General features: G+C 43.0%; 1 protein-coding gene across 20 annotated transcripts in view; it reads right to left on the bottom strand.

Moving 5' to 3' along the window:
* The window catches only part of ZCCHC13 (zinc finger CCHC-type containing 13), a 171285-nt gene that overhangs the window by 52954 nt on the left and 102089 nt on the right, over window positions 1–16242 (bottom strand). For 2 of the 20 annotated variants that reach the window (XR_011650764.1, XR_011650770.1), the window contains one exon: window positions 11365–13192. The exons of 17 other annotated variants lie outside the window; for them this stretch is intronic. The gene's annotated coding sequence lies outside the window, so the exon portion shown is untranslated. Of the gene's footprint in view, window positions 1–9263; window positions 10317–11364; window positions 13193–16242 lie in introns of those variants that run through there. One more of the 20 variants, XR_011650769.1, reaches the window with a different exon arrangement.

Below are 16242 nucleotides of genomic sequence, written 5' to 3'. Positions count from 1 at the left end.
CATTTCTGTACACCAACAATGAAATGTCAGAAACAGAAACTAGGAGAAAAATCCCATTCACTAGAGCAACAAGAAAAATAAAGTACCTAGGAATAAACTTCACCAAGAAGGTAAAAGACCTGTACTTGGAAAACTATCGAACACTGAAGAAAGAAATTACGGATGACACAAATAAATGGAAGCACATACCATGTTCATGGATTGGAAGAACATATTAATTATCATTAATATGTCCATACTACCCAAAGCAATCTATAGATTCAATGCAATCCCCATTAAAATACCACAGACATATTTCACAGATTTAGAAAAAGTATTTCAAATTTTTATATGGAACCAAAAATGACCCCGAATAGCCACAGCAATGCTGAAAAAGAAGAACAAAGTAGGAGGGATCACAATACCTAATATCAAACTGTATTACAAGGCTACTGTAATCAAAACCATCTGGTACTGGCATAAGAACAGACACACATAGATCAGTGGAAAGAACAGACAGCTCAGAAATAAACTCATGTCTCTATGATCAATCAATATTTGACAAAGGGGCAAGAGCATAAAATACACTAAAAATAGGCTCTTCAGCAAATGGTGCTGGGAGATCTGGATTGGTACATGCAAAAAAATGAAACTCAAACACCAACTTACACTGTACAGCAGAATAAACTCAAAATGGATAAAAGACTTAAACACAAGCCATGCAAGCCATGACATCATAAAAGTCCTAGAGGAAAACATAAGCAGTGAAATTTCAGATATTCCATGTAGCAATATTTTCACCAATACATCCTCTTGGGCAAGGGAAATAAAGAATAAGCAAGTGGGACTACATCAAATTAAAAAACTTCTGCACGGCTAAAGAAAACATCATCAAAATGAAAATAGAACCAACTATATGGGAAAATATATTTGCCAACAATACCTCAGACAACGGTTTGATCTACAAAATAGATAAAGAACTCATCAAACTCAATGCTGGGAAGACAAACAATCCAATTTAAAAATTGGCAAAGGGGGGCCCTGGCTGGTGTCCCCATTGGTTAGAGCATTGTCCTGACACATCAAGGTTGCGGGTTCGATCCCCAGTCAGGGCACATACAAGCAGCAACCAATGAATTCATCAATAAGTAGAACAACAAATGAATATTTCTCTCTCCCTAAAAATCAATAAATAGAATACTTTTAAAAAGCCTTAGCCAGCATGGCTCAGTGGTTGGGCATCATTCCACAGAGCAAAGGGTTGCTATTTAGATTCTCAGTCAGGGTACATGCCTGGGCTGCAGGCTAGTTCCCTGGTAGGCTGTGGGGAGCTGTTCCACGCGTGGTAAACGTGGCTCAGCCCCCACTTGGAAAAGCCAGTGGGGAGCAAGGCTGGCAGGCAGGACCCACATCCACGGACAGGCTCTCCCGTGGGGAATCAGGCCTGCATTGTACCTAGCCTGCTATGAGACTTGCTCTTGCTAAAAAACTCCCTCACCCTGAATTGAGGCAGCAAATGTTTACTGAGTATCTTCATCTTCCTAAAATCTGTGCTAAACCACCCAAGTATGGAGTGTGAGCAGTTTCCCCCTTGAGCTGTAACATCCTTCTCTTTGAAGTAATTAGCAGTGTCCTGTCCTTTGTCCTTCTTAAAAGGTAATCACCTGTGGTGAACCTGTGCATGGTAAATGAGGATCACCCTCGATGTAATGTGCCCAGAAAAGCAATAAAAGCCTGTCCAGGCCGGGGGTTGGCTCTCTCTCTTGGGCTCTCTCTAGCCCTCTCGCCCTCTCTCACTTAGAGTGGCCATGCCATCCCTTTTTCTCCACAGCATTTCTGTAGTCCGTGTGTATTTCTTGTATACTGCAGCCACAACACGGGATCCTGAGGGCCGGGATCTGTGTTATCTGGTGCCCAGGAACAGGGACCCAGGGCTATGAGCTGCAGTTGTGGTCAACACACCAACTTGGTTGGAGTGTGTGCATCAGCCCAGGTAAGGGCCGACGACACCAAGTGCTTTTCAGTTATGTCATAGGGTGTGTTGGATCTCAGAGGAAAAGGGTTTTCTTCCTAGGTTGCCCTCTCTTGCGACCGCTTTGCAACTGTACCTTCTTTAGTAAGCAGGAGCCTTGCTCTCTCTCCCAAGCATCTGCCGCAATCTCGCGGGCACGGGTCGAGCAGTAAAAAGCCACAAGGGCGCTCGCCACTAGAAGACACCCGTGAGAGGATAAGCTCGACGTGGACCAGGACAGAACACTAGGTTTCCCTGCCAGCCGCAAGCAAAAGTGCACGCAAGGAGAGGCACACTGTGAAAACACTCACAAGCCCATCCCCCATGGCACAACCCCCAACTAGGTCTAGGCTTGGGAGAAAGAGCAAAGACTTTCCCTTTAATCGGCTTTAAAAACAGCAACTAGTTACAGGGATATTTTAAAAGCATCTCAGTAAATTCTTTCAAGCCACCTCTTGTGGCCCTTTCAACTTTGCCTTTTTGCTCCATCTGCCTGCATAAGGAAAAGTGGATAGGGAATGAGTGTTTCAGTTTCGGCCGGACTCCGAAGTTCGCTTTCCAGAAGAATTTAGTGTTAGTCACAGATTTTGTATGAGACTTTTGGCATTCGCCAAGCTCCGAAGACAGAAGGCACTTCCTCCCCTCAGCCTGAGAAATCGGGTGTTCCCACGTGAGTCGGAACCTTACGAGGGTGTCTGGGATCAATTCCCAAGACATGCGGGGGCCTTATAGGGACCTCCAACATCACCTAATTTAACTTCTGGCTCATCCGGGGAAGCCTGATATAAAGGTTGGTCATCTAGCACTTCGAGCCCCACCCTTGCGGTTCTAAACACTTGGGGAGGACCTGAGACCCATAAGCAGGGTTAGGGTACTGGGAAAGTCCGGTGCCCCTCTCCCTGATGGTCTTTCACCAACAGCACATTTCGACCCACTACACTCCCCTCACTAGCAAGAAGTGAGATTTAAAGGAGCAGGCAGAGTAAAAAGCAAAACTGAAACTGGTTTTATAATTGCCGCGTTTGCGGCGGGAAGAATTTCAGAAAAGATTCTTTTGTTTAAAAATTTTCTTTAAAGGTTTCTACGAATCCTCTACCATGGGGAACAGGCTCTCTAAGGAACAGAGCAATGTTTTCGGCTAATTCAGTAGCTTTTTAAGGCTGCTGAATGTCTCCCAGATAAGGGATCTTTACATTTGGAATATGGGGAAAAGCAGGGCACAGCAACCCTCATAGTCAGGAAAAGCTTGGACAAAAAGAGGAAGGGGCTGATGCGCGCCAGCTAGGCCCTTTCTGCGGTCCGCTCCAGCTGCAGAGGGCAACACAGCCCTGCCAGGTGAGCTCAGCCAGGGCGCGGGTGTGCTCGCGCTCACAGCACAGCCCCGGCGCATCGGGGCCAGGTTTTTCTGCCAAGCAGGGGCCGGGGTGGAGTAGGCGTTGGTCCTCCTCGCCTCCTTTCCCAGCACCCAGCCCCAGCACATCACCACCCACAGGGGCTGCCCCGGGGCCACGGTTAGGTGCAGCACCCGGCCTCCGCGGGCGCCTAACAGCAGACTTAAAATTGGCGCAGACTGCACGTCTCCAAGGGGAGGCCCCAGCGTGTTTAGTTTTGAAAAAGGGATTTCTATAACCTTTATATTTCTATAACTGGAATTGGGACATTTGTCAACCCTGGAAAGGTGTGTAGTCTCTTAATTGTTTTGATCCAAGTAGGCAAGTTGGACGAATTCAGCCTTACTTCCTCCCCGCCCCATTTAATTCCTGGGGCAGGGACCTCCTCACTCTGGGGAATGCACATCACCCTGCTTTCTGTGCTAACCCAAGAGGTTTGCAACCTCAAATAATTTGGCAAACAGAAGTTATTCACTATCCCCCAGGATTTTAATCATGCTGGCAATAAATACGTACAATTTTTTTAATTGTGATAATTTAAAGTCACCCATAGACAAACACCTTGGGCAAAACAGGCCTGCAGTCCCACACCCCTTGGTCTCATACAAAGACCCATTAGGGGAAGGAAATGGGAAGGCCCAGTTGCACTATAAACTTGGGGAAGAGGGTATGCTTGTTTTTTCTCTCCAGAAGGACCTTTGGAGCTGCACTGAAGAGGGTGAAGCCATATGAGAAAAGGCTTCCCTGGCAGTGACCCACCTCCACCCCATTGGACTCTTCTGATCCAGGATTCTGCAAGCTGTACCTCACCCACCCTGAAGTGCAATTCCATCCAGTACTGCTGGAGTGATAGTCAACATCACCTAGAGGGACTTTTTCTACCAATTTGAAAGGACAAATGGATAAATTGCAGCTAACATTGCATCAGCAGCTGCAGGACATTCAACACCTAACTAAGCAAGAGGTTTTCCAAACCCTCCATGCCAATCTCGGCTGGCTAAACCCAAAAAACTTGTTTGATGAACTTAATCCAGAATGTGGGTCTTTGGAACCTCCGGTTGTTTACTGATTATAATAATACTCTGTGTACTTTGCTGCATTTACAAATTATTTTCCCAAGGTCGTGTGAGAGACCAGCAAGTAGCAAGCTTTGTGGGATCTATAGCGGTCCTAACTAAAAACAAGGGGGGAGATGTGGGGAACCGTTCCAAGTGTGGGAAGTGTAGCTGAGCCCCCACTCGGAAAAGCCAGTGGGGAGCGAGGTTGGCGGGCAGGACCCACATCCATGGACAGGTTCTCCAGTGGGAAATCAGGCCTGCATTGTACCTAGCCTGCTATGAGACTTGCTCTTGCTAAAAAACTCCCTCACCCTGAATTGAGGCAGCAAATGTTTACTGAGTATCTTTAACTTCCCAAAGTCTGTGCTAAACCACCTAAGTATGGAGTGTGAGCAGTTTCTCCCTTGAGCTGTAACATCCTTCTCTTTGAAGTAATTAGCAGTGTCCTGTCCTTTGTCCTCCTTAAAAGGTAATCACTTGTGGTGAACCTGTGCATGGTAAATGAGGATCGCCCTCAATGTAATGTGCCCAGAAAAGCAATAAAAGCCTGTCCAGGCCAGGGGTTGGCTCTCTCTCTTGGGCTCTCTCTAGCCCTCTCGCCCTCTCTCACTTAGAGAGTGGCCATGCCGTCCCTTTTTCTCCACAGGATTTCTGTAGTCCGTTTGTATTTGTATATTGCAGCCATAACACTGGATCCTACAGGCCAGGATCCGTGTCAGTAAGCGTCATGGGAGAGGCAACCAATCAATGTTTCTCTCTCACATAGATGTTTCTCTTCCTCGATTTCTCCCTCCCTTCCACTCTCTCTGTAAAAATAAATAAATTAATTAATCAATCAATTAATTAATTTTAAAAATGGGCCCAGGACCTGAACAGTAAGTGTTCCAATTATCAAAAATGTAGGACAACTGTAATAGCATATTCAATAAAATATACTTAAAAATATGAATGCATACAAATTTCCAATTGGACCGTGATTTTTTTGTATAACATTTTCCTCCCTTTTACGCATTAGTATTTTTAAGTTTTTAAAAGTAAAATTTGAACATAACAGTGCAGTTAACATACTTATGGAAACATCTGTATGTATATCTCCCTGACGATTTCCTTTATTACAAATTTGTTCCCTACCTGATTATTTTTTGTCTGTTTTACATATCTTGAATTCATTGATGTGAATAAAGTCAGATGTAAAGTAATTAGACACAAATTAAAGAAGCAGACATTATTTATATATCACTATACCTTTTCACACTTAATTCATTCTTACCACTGACAAATTATCTAGTGCCCTGCTGTCATCCACCATTCTTTGCCTTTCATCCCTATGTTTTGAGATGGTTCTGTTCCTTTCTCTTTTACTAAATAATATACTTCTAATGGCTGCCAGATTCTTTTACCCTTTTAATGTTTTTCCAGCACATTCTACCAAATACAACTATTTCTTCTCATTTAAATACCTCTTAATCCTCTCTTATCTATTTGGTCTCTTTCAAACAGAAGTACATTTTATACAATAGACAAATAATAGTCTTTGGATAATAATAGTTCACATTAACTGAGCACATCATAAATTTTACATAGTGTTCCTCGTGTGCATTAACTTAGTTTTGATGCTCAGGAAGTGAACCATAATATTAGCCCTTATTTTTTCAGAAGCGGTCATTGAGTTTAGTTACCCTCAGTAACAATACCCCCAGATGTCACAGAGTCAAGCGATTTGGCCCTAGAGCTTGTGTTCTGTAGGCTCTGTCTCATTATCTTTAACAATGAAGCTTTAGTTGGAGGTAAAAATGAGGTCCTGCTTTCAATGCTGAGTGGTGACTAAGCTCCTAGGAAGATGAGGAACTCCTTAAGAATTGCCTTTTTAAAAAATTTAAATGCTGGACCATGCTAGATACAGACAGAAGAGTTTATAGGAGAGGTGTGTCAAGATTAACTGGGGTGTGTCTCTAGTAGAACACCTGGATGTGACCCTTGTCTCCACATCTGGTTTTTAAACACGGCAGACATAGTAAATCATACTCTCTGTCCTGGAAGCCAGATAAAAAAACCAAAAAGCAGTTAGTTCTTTACTTGGGAAGCCGATGGAGTACTTTGGAATAACACTCATTCATAGTAATCATAGTAAATCATAGAAATGCTTAAAGGCCATTTCCCCCAAGGTTTGTTTGTTTCAGAGACAGCCAAACCCAGATTGTTGTAATTGCTTCTACTTGATGTAATAAATCTTACCAACTGTGATTGCACGCCAGCGTTCAATCTATTCAGTCATATCAGCCAGGGCTAGACTCCCTTTTTGAATCCATATCTTATGATGCAAGAGCCTAAGCTCTGAATTGCCCCAGGATACTACAATGTCATTTTTGGATGCTTCTACTTACCCTTCACCAGAGAGGTCAAGGGTATTACCTCTTGTGATGACTCCATCCTAACAACAATATTATACACATGTTTATGCAATGTAACCACATTTCACAGAAGAAGCCCTTTAGAATGAGTGTTGTTCCAAAGTACTCAACTGACTCCCCAAGGAGAGAACTAACTGCTTTTTTGTTTCTTTATCTGACTTCCAGGACAGCGATTTCTGGGAGCCAACCTATCATCAACTGTTTTTTCCCAGATATCTCTTTCTAGGCTAAGCTTTGGAAATTCAGGCCACTTTACATACAGATCTTAAGCCTCCATTTGACTTGCCACTTTGTCCACTGAGGACTGCAGAGTTAACTTAGGTGAGGAACTATTCCATCCCATAGTCTGCAATGTTGCTAGGGAGAGGGCTGTGTTTCCATAAGAGGGAGACAGTTTTATTCATTTAAACTGCAGAATAAACTATAATGCATTGTACAACTGGTTTACTTTAAAGAAAACCCATTAGTAACATAGCTTTACTATGTCAAACTGAGTATCTTATGTCTGTGTCCCTATTAATTTTGTCTACCATGTGCCTTGCAGATATTCTCTCCCCTGCATCCCCCAATGTGTTCATTTTAATTGGTGTTATATCATCTACATTGCACAGATAATCAAAGTGTGAATTGGAGAGATAATTTTAACAAGATCAGAATGCTTTTTAAGTTACAGTTTGAATTTGAAGACTCAATTCATGGCATTTTACATTCCAAGAAGCTTTGAATTGTTCAGGATTCAATTCACTTACACATACTGAAGGAAGAGAAGCATGGCTACCCTTCAAACATGAAAATTTCCCAATATTTGCCTGGCAACATGCCTCATATGCACTTAAATACCTGTCAAAGGGATACACATGGTTCCTTAGCAGTTAAGCATTTGATTCAATTGCAATGCAGTTAGCCTGCCCCCATCAGGGCAGTTGTTTTGTAAGTAAGTTGTTTTTTTTTTTTAAATAGGAAAGAAAATGGCTATGCACAGAGGGAGAACTAAGCACCGTGTGTTCTTCAGAGATACTCCTGTGGCAGTGGTTGCGGCCATCAGTGCCCACTGCCCTGACAGAGACCTGCTGTCAGGTAGGATGAGTGTGGGCTTTGGGTGTCAGACCTGCATCTCCAGTTGATTGAAGCCTTTGGAAAGTCAGGCCTTACTCCTTTTTCAGTATTAAAAAAAATTCCCTTTGGAATTGAGAATCTGTTCTTTCTATTGGCTCTTAGCTTTGACTTGGTCATGAAGTTTTTAAATTTCTAGCTCTTAAGTTTTTTCAGGTTTAAGTTAAATGCACTTAAGTTCACATACATGAAAAGTCATTTCCATTGTAGTGTGCACAAGTTCTTACACCAGGTACAATGCAGAGTTCGGTTTCTTACCTGGCAATTATCGCCCTAATAAGAGCAAAGCACAGTGACTGACAGACCCAGATTGCTGGGCCCTAGATTCAGAAGTAGCTGATACTTATTGAATTGTTACTATGTGTCAGGCACAGTTCATATATTAAAGGATTTAATACTGACAATAATCCTTTCCTTTAGGTTCTATGAGTATAATTATCCACATTTTATAGATGTGGAAATTGTAGCTTACATAGTCTAGCTGACTTGTCAAAGGTTACATAGCAAGTCATGTGCAGAGCCAGAATTTATGTCCAGGTCCAAACTCTTAGTCCCTACATAGAAGGCTCCTCAGGAATTCCTGTTTATTCTTCTACCTCTGGCACATGTACTTATTATCCCTTCTTAACCTCTTCCATCGATCTAATTTGAGTCTAACATTGTCTTGAATTTTTAAAAAATAATCTTCCTTCTCACCTTTTTCTCCAATCCTTTATATTCAGAGTTTAACCCCTGCCTGCATGCTTATACAATAAAGAAATCCTCATAAAATTATCAGCAGAGTGGATGGGAGTGAGTGTGTGGGTTATTTATCCTTCTTTTGGAATATAAATGTGTTGGAGTTTGTATAGGGAACCATTCCGTGTGTGGGAAATGCTGCCCAGCCCCCACTTGGAAAAGCCAGTGGGGAGTGAGATCTGGTACACTAGACCCACGCCCAGGGACAGGTTCTCCTGTGGGAAATCAGGCCTGCACTCTACCTAGGCTGCTATGAGGCTTGCTTTTGTTAAAACTCCCTCACCCTGGATTGAGGCAGCAAATGTTTACTGAGTATCTTTAACTTCCTAAAGTTGAGCTAAACCTTCCAAGTATGGAGTGTAACCACTTCAACCACTTTCCCCCTTGATTTGTAACATCCTTCTCTTTGAAGTAATTAGCAACATTCTTTCCTTTGTTTTCTGCAAAAGGTAATCACCTACATCGAACCTATGCATAGTAAATGAGAACCATCCTCAATGTAATGTGCCCAGAAAAGCAATAAAAGCCTGTCGGGGGGGGGGGGGGGGCGGGGGGGGGCGGGTTCCCTGGCCCTCTTGCCCTCTCTCACTCAGAGAGTGGCCATGCCGTCCCTTTTTCTCCACAGGATTTCTGTAGTCCGTGTGAATTTGTGCACTGCAGCCACAACACACGGATCCTGAGGGCTGCAGTCCACATCAAGTTGGGAATTATGGTCTCCTGGGATCTCAGGAGTGCCAGTGATTCAACTATAGTTTGTGGTACCATACAAGGCATTTCTACGTGCTGGTTTTTGGGGGTTCATGTCTGGAGCCAGGCAAATGAGGGGCTTTATAGCATCTTAAGAATGAGGCCCCGACTGTTGTGGCTCAGTGGATTGAGTGCCAGCCTGCAAACGAAAGCATTGCCAGTTTGATTCCATCAGGCCACATGCCTGATATGCAGGCCAGGTTCCCAGTGGGAGGCACGCAAAAGGCAACCACACATTGATCTTTCTCTCCCTCTCTCCTCCCTCCCTTCCCCTCTCAAAATAAATAAAATCTTTTAAAAAATCTTTTTTAAAAAGGGTGGTTGTGTGTGCTGGGCTTACTTGTTGAAGGCTGTTGTACTGCACTCTGGTCTATGCTCTGTGTCTTGCCTCCCTGCTCTTCTGTCTGTGAGCCTTCAACCCCAGGTGACTCAGCTGTAGTTTAATAGCAGCTTGGCTGTTAAGTAAATAAATGTTCACATCACCAGGGATCTTTCATTTTTCAGTGCCTCTGAATTAGGTTAGTCTGTCTAGGAAGTCACATTGTTTCACCCTGGCCCCTGAGGAATGACAAATACCAGGAATTAGAATCACTTACATTACCCTGCTGCTGGATGCCTAATGACCAAACCATAAGATAGCTTTAGGCAGAATCTGGAAGGTGCCTTCAGATCCAAGAAGCACGGTGGTAAGACAAGGGCTCATTTGACATTATTAGGCTTTCCCATGGTCGACAACCTGTTGCTGTTTCAGAAAGCTGGTGCATCTCAGAAGATGGTTGAAATTGTTCCAACTGCTTTGGGGTCTCTGCTATCACCAGAGCTGTCCTGGGTTGCCCCTCCTGAGCCTCAAGGTAAAAGTATCTGTGGTCTGAGGGAAGCAATACAAGTTCATACTCAATAGAGTATTAGAGCTGAACAGATGATTACCTGGGGTAGTAAATAGCTGGTCGACATTTTCTGTCACACAGCTTGATGTTATTAGGAATTCTATTTGAGAGTTATTGGGTAGGGGGAATACATAAGAGTGAGGACCTGAGGGTTTGGGGGAACAGGGGAAGAGAGGAAGGAATGGAGGGTCCATCTGGAATATGTTTAAAAGAAGAAAAGACTGAAAAGTACTTTGAAGAAATCAAGCATCAGTCCAAGAATAAGTGTGATCACAGCAGCTATGTTCACATCACCCAATCTCCTTGGCAAGGCCCAACCCCACCTCTGTCCCCTTAATGCCAGTTCTGGTTCTGTGTATTTTGGGGGACAGTGATTGTGCATGCTCTGGGTGAGTTCAAGCACTGGGAGATGGACCACTTCAGGCTGTCATTTAGGCCACCAAAGCAGTAGGGAAGGCGTGGTTTCCTGTGGTATGGGGATGCGATGTCAGGCTGATGGGGAGCAGCACAGGAGGTGTTGGGGCAGCATGTAGGGAAGGGAACATATCCTGCAGGAATGAGGGAACACAGGTTTTTGTGACCTATCAAGTGCCCCGCCCCACAAAGTCAGGGATGATCGGACCTCTACTATTACCCAGCCCTGTCTAGCAGGCACAATAGTTAACAGCAGTGCTTTGAAAAGAATTATTCCTTTGCCACTTCCCTGTTTTACTTCCAATCTGCTTAATATGTTGGAAATGGAGTTATTGGACCATCATGTTTATACAGAAGTCCCAACTTGAGATGCCTCCATTATTATACCCAACCATCCTCTCACCCTTTGTCTGGCTTCTCATTCTTTATTTGGCCTTCTATCTTGAAACTAATAGGCCAGCCTGTGTCCTCTGGTGTTTCTTAAGTACCTACCACTGTGTTCAATTTGGGAGTTCTTCGGAGAAGGGTGGGGAATCAGGTGTATTAAGGTCTTAAAGACTTCACATGCCTGAAAGAATCTTATTCTCTGATAAATACAGGACACTTTAGCAACAATGTAACTACAGACATTAGATTGTAAGCCATCCGTTTCAGTAACTTGACTGTAATCACCTCCATCACATGTTACACTTGAAGATAAGGTTCATTACCACCAAACCAGTATTGCAAAAAACATTAAAGAAATTGCTTTAAGAAAAAGAAATAGAGAGAGATAGAAAATTAGGTATAAAAAAACAATTGCAATGACCCTGGTTGGTGTGGCTTAGTGGATTGAGCATGGCTGTGAACCAAAGAGTTGCTGATTCAATTCCCAGTCAGGGCACATGCCTGGGTTGTGGGCCAGGTCCCCAGTTGGGGGCACACAAGAAGCAACCACACATTAATGTGTCTCTCCCTCTTTTTCTCCCCCACTTCCTCTCTCTCTAAAAATAAATAAATAAAATCTTTAAAAAAAAAAGACTCACTCTACTATTTCGTTTAAGGAAAATGAAATTGAATGTTTAAAAAAAAATGGCAATGAAAAGTACCTGAAAATAATAACCTTAAATGTAAGTGGATTAAATGCTTCAATCAAAAGACATAGGGTAGCTGAATGGATAAGAAAACATGACTCATATATATGCTGTCCACAAGAGACCCATCTCAGATCAAAATATTTACAAAGGCTAAAAGTGAAGGGCTGGAAAAAACATATTCCATGCAAATGGAGATGAATAAAATGCTGGAGTAGCAATACAGAAGTATTGCTGACAAAATAGACTTCAAAACAAAGGCCATAACAAGAGACAAAGAAGGTCACTACATAATATTAAAGGGATCAATCCAACAAGAGGATATAACCCTTGTAAACATAAATGCAGCCAACATAGGAGCTCCTAAATATATAAACAAAATCTTAGTGGACAGTAAAGATGAGATTAACAGCAATACATCATCGCAGGGAATTTTAACACCCCATTGTCAGCAATAGATAGACCTTCCTGACAAAAAAAATGAACAAGGATAGAATGACCTCAATGACATACTAGATCAAATGGATGTAATTGATATTTACAGAACAGGTCATCCAAGCAGCAGAATACACATTCTTCTAAAGTGCACATGGATCATTTTCAAAGATAGACCACATGTTAGGACATAAAATAAGCCTCAAAAATTTCAAGAAGATTTAAATCATATCAAGCATTTGGGGGTCGGGGCATGTATCACAATGCCATGGAACTAGAAAGCAACCTCAAATTAAAAAAACCCAAAACATTCAAGACACTTTCTGTCAAGATGGCACATAGGTAAATGTGGCTTGCCTCCTCGCACAACCACATCAAAATTACAACTAAAATATAGAACAACCATCACTCAGAACCGTCAGAAATCGAGTTGAATGGAAGGTCCAACAACTACGCAATTAAATAAACCACATTCATCCTGACTGGTAAGAGGGGCAGACACACAAAATGGGTTGGTCCCACACCCACGTGTGGTGGATACAAATTCAGGAGGGATATCTTGGAAGTGAGGAGTCCCAGCCCCACACCAGGACCCCAGCACAGGGTTCCAGTGCCAGGAAGGTGAGTCCCCATAACTTCTGGCTGTGAAAACCAGCAGGAATTGACTTGGTGAAAGAAGTGCTGGAGTCCCAAGCAGTTTCTCTTCCAGTTCCCACACATGGACTCACCCAGACTCATTCCGTCTGAGCTCCAGCACTGGGGTAGCAGCTTGAAGGGCACCAGTGACATACAGGGAGGAACTGAAGTGTTTGTCATCAAGGTGAAAACTGGGGGACAGCTTTCTCCCACACAGAAAGGCGAGCAGAGGTTATTGTCCACTTTTTGAACACTCCCCCTACAGAGCCACAGAGCTGGTAGGCAATACCACAAAAATCCTAGAGAAAAACATAGGCAGTAAAATTTCAGCTATCCCGTGAAGCAATTTTTTTGCCGATATATCTTCTAGGACAAGGGCAACAAAGAAAAAGAATTAACAAGTGGGACTACATCAAGTTAAAAAGCTTCTGCACACCTAAAGAAACCATCAGCAAAATTGAAAGGGAACCCACTGTATGGGAGAACATATTTGCAATGATACATTGGACAAGGGGTTAATTTGTAAAATATATAAAGAACTCCAACACTCAACACTAGGAAGACAAATAATCCAATTAAAAGATGGACAAAGGACCTGAGGAGACAATTCTCCAAAGAGGATATGCAGATGGCCCCTAAATATATGAAAAAATGCTCAACATCACTAGTCATCAGAGAGACACAAATTAAAACCGCAATGAGATACCACTTCACACCGGTCAGAATGGCCATCATAAACAAATCAACAACCAAGTTCCGGTGAGGTTGTGCAGAAAAGGGAACCCTAGTGCACCGTTGGTGGGAATGCAGACTGGTGCAGCCAGTGTGGAAAACAGTATGGAATCTCCTCAGAAAATTAAAAATGGAACTGCTTTTTGACCAGGCAATTCCATTTCTGGGAATATATCTTAAGAATCTTGAAACACCAGTTCAAAAGAACCTATGCACCCCAATGTTCATAGCAGCGTAATTTACAATAGCCAAGTGCTGGAAACAGCCTAAGTTCCTAGCAGTAGGTGAGTGGATGAAAAAGCTGTGGTAGATTTATATAATGGTATACTATACAGCAGTAACAAAGAAAAACTGTTACCTTTTATGAGAAAATGGATGGATCTGAACACTATTACGCTAAATGAAATAAGCCAGTCAGTTAAAAGGCAAATACCATATGATGTCACTTATAAGTGGAATCTAATGAACAAAGTAAACTAACAAGCAAAATAGAATCAGGGGCGTGGAAACATGGAACAGAGTGCCAGCTGTAAGAAGGGAGGGTCAGGTGGGGACTGATTGAAAGAAGGTAAAGGGAGCCCTGGCTGGTGGGGCTCAGTGGATTGAGTAGTGGCCGGCGAACCAAGGGGTCGCTGGTTCAATTCCCCAGTCAGGGCACATGCCTGGGTTGTGTGCCAGGTCCCCAGTGGGGGGCACATGAGAGGCAACCACGCATTGATGTTTCTCTCCCTCTGTTTCTCTTTCCCTTACCCTCTCTCTAAAAAAAAAAAAATCAATAAAAAATCTTAAAAAAAAAAAAAGGAAAGCGAAGGGATTAGTCAAAGGACATATATCCATGACCCATGGTCATGGACAAAATGTGGGGATTGACTATGGGGGTGGGGGGTGGGGGGCGGGCTGGGTGTAGAGGGGCACAGGGAGATAAATTGGGACAATTGTAATAGCATAAACAATTACACACACACAGAGGGAGAGAAATAGTTTTAGTTGATAGTGGAACTATGTTCACCTAATACAGGAGGCCAGTATTCTTCAAAGAAGATGAGAATGCCTCATAAGACAATGGAGAACAACACCGAACACTTTTCTCCCAGTGAATAGTATACCATGCAGACATGTTCCTGAGTCCCCTTAGAAGTTTATTATCATGTGTATGGGTGAAATTCCAGCTGGCTTTTGGGTTGAGACGTCTTTGGCTTAGCTACACTTTTCACTGGCTTGTGCTTATCAGGACTAGAAGGCTGTCCAGAAAGACACCACTATGCTGAATCTTGGTGTTCATTTCAGGAACTTACTGCCCTACTGCCTTTTAACTAAATGCAGTAGTGAAGTATATACGCTAGAGTTGGGAGGTCTTAGATGGAACTCCAAAATGAACAATTTAAGAAATCCCATATCTTATGTTAGGACCAGAACATGTAATAAAGGATGTAGTGACATGGCCTTTTGCCAGAAGGATGATCATAGGCATAGACCTAAAGAATAATTCGGACTGGGTTTTACATGAAGAGAACAAAGACCACTTTCATTGGGAAGAGGAATGAGCCTAATGCTTTTTCTTTGTGGCACGCTTATCCCTAAGAACTTTGTAATATCCTCAAACATCGATAAAGGTAATCTTTGGTTACAGCCAGCCAGAACGGCCAGTGTATTTTGTATTCAGTATTCTATATTGAGTTATTTGTCATTTGGATGAGGTGTGCTTAGTATGCTTAGTTTTTTTTAAGTGCCCCGAAAGCTTCCTTTGCAATTCATGGTTCACAGCTCACCATCAACCACATATTAAAATGGGTCAAGAAAGGAAAGCTTTGGACTTTGGTCAAGATGGAGGCATAGGTAGACACACTGTGCCTCCTTGCATAACCAAAAGAAGGACAAGAAAAAATTTAAAAACAAAAAACCCAGAACTGCCAGAAAATCGAACTATGTAGAAGTCCCACAACCAAGGATTTAAAGAAGAAACATTCATTCAGACAGGTAAGAGAGGCGGAGATGGGCAGCTGGGGTGGACAGGGTGCATGGAAAGGCTGTGACTAGAGGTCCCAGCAGGCAAGGCGGCAGGTGGTAGACTGGGTGGTCCCCCATTTGCGTGCAGATAACTAGAAAGAACAACTGGGGAGCGAGACAGACCGCACAACCCAGGGTTCTTGCATGGGGGGAAAAAAAGCCTCAAAAAGTCTGGCGGTAAAATCCTGTGGAGGTTGCAGCAGCAGGAGAAACTCCCAGCCTCACAGCAAATTTCATTGGAGAGACCCACAGGGTCCTAGAATGTATACAAACCCACCCACCCAGGAATTAGCACCAGAAAGACAAAATTTGCTTGTGGGTAGCTGAGGAAGTAACTGAAAGCTGGTAGAGAGCTGAGGAAGTGGCATTGTTCCCTCTTGGACCCCTCCCCCACATACAGCATAACAACTAAGAAACATGGGTTGCCCCACCTGGCAAATATACCTGAGGCTCTGCCCCTTACTACATAACAGGTGAGCCGAGACTAAAAAATATGGCCCTAATGAAAGCACAGATCAAAGGTCCAAAAATAGAACTAAGTGATGAAGAGATAAGCCAACCTATCAGATGCAGAGTTCAAAACACTGGTAATCAGGATGCTAACAGAAAT

Source organism: Desmodus rotundus, chromosome X, assembly GCF_022682495.2.
Source record: "Desmodus rotundus isolate HL8 chromosome X, HLdesRot8A.1, whole genome shotgun sequence".
NCBI lineage: Eukaryota > Metazoa > Chordata > Mammalia > Chiroptera > Phyllostomidae > Desmodus > Desmodus rotundus.
This window is presented reverse-complemented; position numbering and strand designations above follow the sequence as displayed.